The following is a 10,044-nucleotide window of genomic DNA, read 5'->3' as shown; positions in this document are numbered from 1 at the left end:
ATTAAAGACCTAAACCTAAGATCTCAAATTATAAAACTGCTGCTCAAAAACACTGGGGAAAACCATGGAAGACATTGGAGTAGGCAAAGTCTTCTTAAATAAGAGCCCCAAAGCACAGGCAATAATCCTAAAAATAGACGAGTGGGATTACATCAGATTAAGAAGCTTCTGCATGGGAAAGGACACAGTAATTAGTGTCAATTGACAGCCCTCAGAATGGGAAAATATTTCTGTAAACTATGCATCAGATAAGGGACTAATAAACAGAATACACAGGGAACTCAAGCAGCTGTCCTGAAAAAAGATGATCAACCCTATTAAAAGATGGGAGAATGAGTTGGAAAAAATCACCCTCTAAAGATGTATGAATTGCCAAAAGGCATATAAAAAAATGCTTAACATCCCTCATTAGAAAGGAGATGCAAATAAAAACCACAATGAGATATCACCTAACCCCAGTCAGAATGACTAAGATTGAAAAAAAACAAAAAACAGTAAGTGCTGGCAGGGTGTGGTGAAAGGGGAACTCTCCTGCACTGCTTGTGGGAATGTAAATTGGTCCAGCCACTGAAGAACAATTTGGAGATTCCTCAAAGATCTACAAATAGAACTACCAGATGATCCAGCAATCTCACTCCTTGGTATCTCCCCCCAAAAACAAAAGAATCCCTAATCGGAAAAGTGTGTTCACATCAATGTTTATTGTGGCATTATTCACAATCTCTAAGACATGGAACCATCCCAAATGCCCACAAACAGAGGAATGGATTGAAAAAGTGTGGCACATGTACTCTGTGGAATACTACTCAGCCATAAAAACAAGATCCTGGCTTTTGACAGAAAGTGGATGAATATGGAAGATTTACTGCTGAGTGAAGCAAGCCAGGCTATCAAGGAGAGACATTGTATGTCTCTACGTAGTATACACTGTCCACACTCTATAGCCAAAACTGAATGACTAGAGGATATAAAACCATAGAAAATGGTCATAAATACCAGATACAGTGTGGGAAGATGGTGGGCGAAGGAGTAGAGTCTGAGGAAGGACATTAAGTAGAAAAACAGAAAGCCAAGCTATTTATGGGACAAAGAAGTGGGTTGTTATCTGTTAAAGATAAGATGTATAGCATTCTCAGCTGGACTGGTGAGAAATGTACACATTTGAAATAGTCACTTTGCAAGCTAAGACACATCTATAATCGAATGTAGAAAAGAAATTGAAATAAAATATACTTAAAAAAATAAAATAAATGATGGAATGTAAGGAAGAAATCATAAAATTCTAAAAAGATTAGAAGAGATCATCCAAAGACATATCTAATAGAGGACTGGAATCTAAAACAGGAAGACGTGGCTGCCCTGGCCACAGAAACAGCCCTGAAAGGGAGCAAGACAGTGCAGCCCCTCAGCGGCGAGCATGGCCGTGAACACACAGCACTGCACCACTGCACGGAGCTTTCAGGGGGAGCTCGTTAGCCTCACTGTTTCTGCCACTGATCAGCAAATATGACTACTCTCATATTCATTCACTCCTATCTTTTCTCTCAGCCAGTCATTCAGGAAATATTAAGCACCTGTTACTAAGCACTGGAAACATGATGCTATGTTAAAGGCCTTCCCCCAAGATGTTCAGAGTTTTAGACCTCACAGCATTAGCAAAAACTCTCACAGTCCCACTGTTCTGTCCGGGTCAAGCCACCATCTTTACACTTCTACTGTGATAAATTCCAACTTTGTTAAAAATAAAGAATGTTCATATGGAATGTCACATTAGGATAGATTTGAAAGAGAAAAACGTAGTACAAAATCATTAGTTCATATCATTTTTAGGGATGCAAAGTCTCCTGGGCATAAGCTTGCATTTAGTTGGTTAATTTATTGCTTTATTTGGGAAGGAGCACATAGAACACTGGCAATTTATTTTGAAAAGTGCACATACCATCACAAACCGAGAGAACTATAGAAGGAAGGATGATTCATTCTGATGCTTCAGAAAACGACCTAGAATGTAGAAAGCTGAAGCTGGCAGGATTTTTAGACGTGTAATGGAAGGGACTGTAGATCCCTGGGAGCGTACTAACACTGCCCTGTGTACAGACCAAGGCGTATACAGCCCTCTATGCTGAGCCCTCTATGCTGTCTGGATAGAGAAGCACACAAGTAAAATGTAAAAGCTACGTCAGTGTTTTTGGAAGGCGATTTATGTTGACGTCCATCACGCAAACCTGCATTTACATTCCAATCTCTTTTCTAGTAGTTCTTCACTGTTTCCCTAGGTTAATGCATATGTATTAGAATGAATGTATGGGAAATAACATACAATGCGTGTACTCCATTCCACAAAGTTTCAACAAATGGTTATGCTCAAGCCTCAATTTAAAGAAAATGTGTATATTACTTTACTGTTTATGCTAATAATTTCTATTTTAAATGTGGTTGAAATATGAAAAATTCAAGCTGCATCATGAGAAATATCTTAAAGACTTTAAAAATACTTTTTTCAAATTATGAACCGCCTTTTTCCAATTTTTACATATTCCTATTTTGTCGTTTTTAAACCAACTGCCCAAATAAACCTCATTTGACCAGATTTCTCCCTTGGCTACTAATCAAATTCTTTCTTTCACTTTAACTCAAGTTTTAAAAATAAATCTCTCAGTCTTGAGGAAGTAATAAATAATATTGTTTGTAGGTAGGAGAATAACTAGCAAATTCAAGGGAATTAGGTTAAAAAGTATTAAAACATAAAATGTTTTTTAAAATGATCACAAATGAGAGCGGAATAGAAGCAGGACTTTGCTTTTGTGCTAATAGTTTCAGACTGTCCAGCTGGTGAGAATACATTACCCTATAGTGTCCAACAGTAACATTTGCTAACACCCAACCTTCTTAACTTCAGGAAATCTGTTGATTACTTAATTTCTGTCTCTAAGTGAGGTTCACACACCTCAAAGAATACTCAAGTAAGCTGCTGTTGGAGTCCAAAAAGATACAAGATATTTCCATTTATATTTAGTTCTACATACAAATAAAGGAGATCTCCTTAGTGTTTAACTGTTGAATACTGTCACCTGTTCCTCCCTCATGAGCACATGCCAACTGCAGTACTTTAGTGTCTGAAGGAAAAGTAGAGGCTCATGTTCCCAGTGTGGACTGAGTCACTTCCAAGGCTTCATTCCCAGTGTATCATGGCAATTATAGTTTGCATATTCCTAATTATATGAACTGATAGATGGATTATTTTTCTAGTTTAGATTCAATTAGTGCACACAAAGTAAACAAGTAGCTAAAAATATCCCACTAAAACCAGAAAAAAACCCTAAGGTTACAGATAACTTTAGCATTGGAAGTGCACAAACTAGAAAGCAGCGGAGTTTGCATTTTTTACCCTTGTGCGAGCTCTTCTTCAGACACATTTTGAATAAAGAATGTTGATGATATGGCAAGATTCAGACCCAAAATGTTTGTGATAATCATGATAATTGAAAACGGAGGTTTATATCATTATAATCAATGATGAATGTACAGATTATGTTCTGAGATGTTACTAGTGATAGTATATGTATCTAACTGAAAAATGATCCATTGTTGGTGCTTACATAAACACAAGCTTTCCAGCCCCTGCAAATGGAAGGCACTAAAGTTCCCTGTCCTTTTAAACAAAGACAGTTGGCCAGAGGGTTAGACTTGAATTGTAAGAACATCTGAGCAGTAAACCAGTCAGGAATATGGGAGTATATTCTAGAATAAGCTTGTCTATAAGAAGTACAAGAGGACTGGGAGGGAAGAGCATAGTTTTGAAGGATGATGATGGGACCTATCTGGTAATGAGAATGTTGGTATCTTCACTGCCGTACGAGGAGAGCTTGGGTAACAGACTCGAGCATGCAAGTGGAGAAATGGAACGAGCTCCAGAGTGCTATACGACAATGCTGTCTACTTCAAAATGGCTAGACGAGGGACCAGCGGGTGTATATGCTACATTTCTGGACTCCCATGAACTGTCCACAGTTTGAGTCCCAGACCCTGTGGCTTATAACTCATGCCAGGCACGTGAGCATGCATGCTCAAAATCTAGAGAGGAGAGTAGAAAAGAAAGGATTGCAGTGTGGCCATCCCCCTCCAAGGGGGCAATTTCTCACTTTCTGTCTCTTTCTTTCTCTTCAGGGAGCTCACACCCTATAACAAAGAAAACTCTCAAAAAACAAACAAACAAACAAAAAAATGACTAGAAGAGAAACATCTCCATTGTTCACAACCCAAAGCAATAATAAATGTTTGAGACGGACTGCTCCGATGTGATTATTACACATTTGATTATTTACGTGTTGAAAAACATACTGTACCTCATTGCTGTAGCTTGAATGGGTCCCCCCAGATTCGTGTATTGGAACTTGGTTGTACTATGAAGGTATTAAGAGAGCCTTGATCTAATTATGGTGTTGAAAGATGGGGCTTTGGAGTAGTGATAAAGCATTAGATCGGGGACCCCATGGTTGAGTCCTGCTGGGTTTAAAGGGAGAAGAAATGGGACAGACAGCCACCCTCTGCTCTGTTCAAGCTCCAGCCTTGCACCGTGTTACCCACAAGCAAGGCTTGCTTTATGGTACTAACTTATAAATTAGTTGATTTTTTCAGCTCTCAATTTGGAGGTTAAGGTCCAAGGCCACATTTAGTGAGGGATTTCTAGTACATGTAAAATAAAATTGTCTACAGAAGTTACCCAGACTCAGATCTTCCTTTTATGAGAAACAGATGGGCTAGAACGTGAATATTCACAACTATTATATGCCAATTATAGTAGAATATGATTTAAAAAAATGCTGGTGCCAGCAGGTGGCATAATGGTTAGGGTGCTGGATGCCTGCGTGGTCAACCACAGTGCAAAAGTCCCAGACCAGGCTGCTTGAAAATCACGCTAGGTGTGAGTGTGCATGCTCAGAGTCCTGAGGGAAAGGAATTGTGGTGTGGCCATCCCCCTTGGAGAGTGATTTCTTGCTTTCTGCCTTTCTGTTTCTGTGTCTCAAGGGAGTGCATGAGCCCTATAACAAAAATCTATAAAAAAAATAAATAAATAAATAAAGCTGTGTACTGTGTAGACTGAAGGCTGCTGTTCGCTGTTGTTAGGGGAAGAAGCCAACTGAAAATGAGGAGTGTCTGATGATGAGGCTGGATTTTCTGTTGGTGGTTAGGAAAATGTTATAAAATCAACTGTGGTAAAAGTTCCACAATTCTGTGAACATATAAAAACCATTGAATATTCTGTGCAAATTTATGTTACACAAATTATATTTTGGGAAGTTGTAATATCTAAAAGCTTAAAAGGACAAATGATATTCAATTATATGATAAAAGCTAGGAAGAGAGGAACTGACTGCGGAATGTCATCGGTACCTTCCGGGAGCGAGGGCTCACTTCCTGTTTTGGGAGGTGGTTACAAAGGTGTGCACAGTCCTCCAAACTTGAGTGAACAGATGGGCCTGTGATTGATCTTCTCTTAATGGAAAAGTAAAAGCGCTGGTTTCCTATCTGGAGATTCTCGAAACGATGCCAAATACCGTACTGGTCACTCTTGAGGGGCTGATCTGTCCTAATGAGCCTATGTAGTGAGTACATTTTATTGATAAAGAATCAAGGTAAAGAGAGACTAATAGTTTCAAGGACTCTCAGCTATTAATAGGAAGAACTAGATTTTTTTTTTTAAGAGAGAGATTTTTGCTGTAGGGCACATATGCTTGCTGGAGAGACAGAGAGACAGAGCGAGAAATCACCCCCCAGGGGAGATGGCCACACTGAAATCCCTTCTCCATCATTCTCCTCTTGGGATTTTGGGGCACATCGGTCTGGAACTTAAACTGTGATCAACTATGTGGGAGTCCAGCAACGTAACCATTATGCATCCACTGGTCCTGGAAGAAATAGATTTTAGAAGCAAACAGGGCAGCTGGCGTGGTGTGGTGGTGTGCTGAACTGCAGCACTCCAGGCTCATGCTCACACAGGTTCAGATCCCCAGCCCAGTGAGCCTGAAACACGCCAGAAGCCCAAGATCCTGCTGAGCAGTAGGGCTGGGAGAAGGGGTCACGGCAGGAGGAAACGCTGTTGAGAATGCGTCTTTTTCTCCCTCTCTTTCATGAACATGCATGTATGCACATCATACACAGTCTCTATCATGAGTAAAATAAACTATAAAAGAAATTCAGATAAGCAGTCTGGCCCCAGAGTCTACCTGTACTTGCTGAACACTTAGCTCATACCACTGGCTTGTGTACCTGCCAACACTGACAGTATACAGAAGGTAATGACTCTTGGTGGCTTCTTGATCTTTTTAATCACATTTTTTAATACTCATTGCAAAGAATTCCTGCCAAATCTCCAGTGCCTTTGTGCATTCTAGAACAGATTCAATTATGACACGTGGACTACATGTGGGTTGATCCAGTCCTGTTTCAAGAAAAGAGCTCTGTAAGCTGGAGGGATGCTTAAATCTGCATGCATAAACCAAGAAATTTGCACAGTGAGATCTCGGTTGGGGGCCTCCTTTGGTCGTCTCTGGAAAGCATAATCTTGAGAAAGCCAGTTAACGTCTAACTCATAGTTTCTCTTTGGGTTTAAAAATGCAACGGGGGCATCCAAAGTCTCCCGGAAGACTGTCCTGCATAAGTAACCAGTGAGGACGTGTCCTGTGTGAGTTCACAGGGGCTTACTTCACATGAACGTTCTTAAAAGGAGCAATACTAGCACTACCGCACTGGAAGAATTTTACCTAAGCTTTACATACCACTGAAGAAAAGAATGTGAAATATTGTACTTTACATTTAAAACTCATTATTCTTTAAAAAATAAAGAATCTTGGGACCAGCAGTTAGCATAATGGTTATGTCACTGGACTTCCACGTAGTCGAGTTTGGTTCGAGTCCCGGACTTGGCCGCTTAAACTCACGTAGGGCATGTGTGCATGTGTGTCCAAGATCCTGAGAGGAGAATGGAGGAGAAGGGATTGTGTCATGGCCATCCCCCCTGGGGCGTGATTTCTCACTTTCTGTCTCTCTGTCTCTCTCTGTCTTTCTGGCGAACACACATACCCTATAGCAAAAAAAAAAGAAAGAAAGAAAAAGAAGGAAGGAAGGAAGGAAGGAAGGAAGGAAGGAAGGAAGGAAGGAAGGAAGGAAGGAAGGAAGAAAGAAGGAAGAAAGAAAGAAGGAAGAGAAAGAAAGAAAGGAAGGAAGGAGGAATCCTTAAGGAATAGGATTCTTCCTACTCCATTGCTTGATCTTTGTTACTGGCCCAAATCACACATAAACAGAAATGCAATGATACTACATCTATTAACATCTGTTTTATTTTATTGCTCCTGAATAAATTAACAACTGGTCTCACAGACGTTTGCAAGAGTGCATTGTAGGACCTGAACTCCTCTGATGAGGTCACTGTGAAGTGTCAGTGGCCTTTTCTTTGGTCATCACCTACTTACATTTTAACACCATCTCAGATAAGAGCATAGAACACTCTTACATCTCCAGGGCACGCACGCCCAAGACTGCTCATCTATTTGATTAGGGTCGAGTTCTATAGTTACTGCAACATATCAGATGCCTAAGAATCAGAATGATACCATCTTTTATGTACACAAGCACTCACATACACACACATATACACATGTGAGATTAAGCTTCCAGTTTGCTTAGAAATGGTGCAGAACCTTAGAAGAATGGCGCTGGTCATGGGAGTGGCATATGGCAGCTCTGCAAAGCTCTGAAGGCCCTTGATGAGAGCCAGGGAATAAGACTCCAGGTGCGTTGGGGTCTATCTACAATGGCAGACTTACCACATTGCCTGGAGGTCCTCATAGCAGAGCTGTCAGGCCCAGGGAAAGAATGATCATGTTAGCAGGTCACCCCGAGCAGCCTCCGTGGGTCCTAAGACACCCCAAGCATCTCCCAAGGCTGCATCTAACCTGTTCCTGGAAGTCTCACAAAGGGTCCAAGGGCCAGTGCTGAGGCTGGGACAGAGGCAAGTCTCCGCTGGAGCCGCGGGTTCCAAGGCTTGTGAGTCTCATGGAGAGTGGCCTTGGTGTTGTGCTCCGGTCACAGCCCGGGTGTGAGCAGTAGTGGCTCTGTTGAGGGCTCTTCTTTTGCCCTGCAGTGGGTAGAGTCTCTTAGAGGAGCACGTGTCTAAGATGAGCACATGGAAAGTCTATCCATCAGGTATGGCAAAGCAAGGAGCTGGGTGTGCATCACACTTGTCTACTGCTCAAGGCAGCCTTGTGTCGCAGAGTCCATTCCGTGTGCACAGTGCTCTGTGCACACTGACTGTGCTCACTGCGTGTGGACTTGCTGGATCTGAGGAGCTTAGTTGTAAGATGGACCATAGTCTCTTCCCCTCCACCACCGTTTTCCCTTTTGTTACCAAACACAGATTGGTCTACTTGCCCAAGCACACCTGCAGAGACAAGGTGTGATGAAGGAAATCTGTAGAGCTCTGTGTAAGCCGGGAGGCTGGTGCCCAGTCTCCCCAACAAGTTACCCATTTTTAAGGGCAAAATTAAGGGCAGGTGCTCCCTGTACATGATTGGTTCAAAAGGGCATGATCCTCTGTGGGTCTTTTTGATTGATGGGATCTTTGGTAATCAATTTCTTCTCTAGGAAGGTGCAATGTTTACTCACCCTGGGGTCCAAATGCTCACAGCCTGCCATTTCCAACTTGCAAAATAGCTTAAGTGTTGAAGTTAAAACCTTATCTTTCCTTTAAGTAGGAACCCTATAAATATTATGGCCCTCACTCCTGGGCCATGCTGCTTAACTACAGTAACAGTCTGACGTCTTACCTGTTGCTTTGGGGTCCTAACATGTAAATGTGCTTTACATTCCAAGCCCTTTAAGAAGATGTTTTACTTTTACTATAGCCCTTGTACCTTTTCAGTTTGGGGGAAATTTATTTTTTCTCAACAGAAGAGAAACTGAGAGCCCAGGACTTTTAGAGGATCCTTGATTTGTCTCCATTTTTGTGCACTAGAAATTGAGATTTTTAAAAAATTCATAGCATATATACAATACTTTGCACAAATTGTAAGTGCGTAGCTTGATTAATTTTCGAATTCAACACACCCTTGGCCCAGTTTCAGAAAAAGAATAGAAACACCATCCTACATGCCCGAATGATGTACCGGCATGGTATCTACCACCCGTTTTCCCACTACCAAGGGCAGCCACTGTTAAATTAAACTACTTTGGCTTAGAACAGCCGCTGTACTTCCACACTCTGATTCCTATGGATGGGTCAAATTGTACATGTTAGGCTGTTTTGCTGAGCTGGTTGTTAGGTTACAGTCAATCACAGGCATCCCACCTTTTAAACGGCGTTAAGGCAGACAGACTGATGTTTGTAACCAGAGATGTCTCTACCTCACTCCCTCACTTACTTCTCTTTACTTTCACTGTACAAGTCACTTTCCTGTTCCACCAACTTAAAGGGCCAGTGACCACGAGGCTGGCCATAGTTGTCCAGAAGTCGAGGAAAAACTGCCCGACTTAAATTGTGTTAAGATATACTCTATTAAAACTCTACTCTATTAAATTAACTGGCTTATTTTTCTTTTACCACCACTTGGACTTCCATCTTCATAAAGTGTTGCCAGTTTTATGTGTTAACTTTATACAAAAAGAATCGTAGTGGTACCCTTTTTGTCCGTGTCTTCTGTCAAACATTTTGATTAGAAGATTTATACATGACAGACCACATACTAATAGCTTGTTCATTCTTACTGCTGTTTAATATCACAATAAGCAGATATGCTTTAATTTATGTGTCCATTTTGAGATTTATTTTAAGTTTCAGACAATATGAGTAGCACTGGCTGACAGTGTATCACTGTTCCCAGCTTCAGGGGACCCTGTCATATAATTATTCAAAGTGGTTTAGCCAATTGACAGTCCTAATGGCATGCTGGGTGATCAGACCCAAAGCCCCTGCTGGTGGTTGTCCTATACTCATGAAGAATTAGAGACGCAGACACAGAGAGGAGAATAAAGCAGAGTTTATTAGGG

General features: G+C 41.2%; 1 long non-coding RNA gene across 2 annotated transcripts in view; it reads right to left on the bottom strand.

The window, feature by feature from the left end:
* The window catches only part of LOC102482847 (uncharacterized), a 21,737-nt gene extending 15,380 nt beyond the window's left edge, over nt 1-6,357 (bottom strand). For both annotated transcript variants that reach the window (XR_001370841.1, XR_335498.1), the window contains exon 1: nt 6,228-6,357. This is a non-coding gene — a long non-coding RNA (uncharacterized LOC102482847). The remainder of the gene's footprint in view (nt 1-6,227) is intronic.
* Between the last annotated feature and the right edge of the window lie 3,687 nt (nt 6,358-10,044).

Source organism: Tupaia chinensis, unplaced genomic scaffold, assembly GCF_000334495.1.
Source record: "Tupaia chinensis unplaced genomic scaffold, TupChi_1.0 Scaffold000428_1, whole genome shotgun sequence".
In the NCBI taxonomy this organism is placed as follows: domain Eukaryota; kingdom Metazoa; phylum Chordata; class Mammalia; order Scandentia; family Tupaiidae; genus Tupaia; species Tupaia belangeri.
Note: the sequence above shows the minus strand (reverse complement) of the source record. Positions and strands in the feature narration are given on the sequence as shown.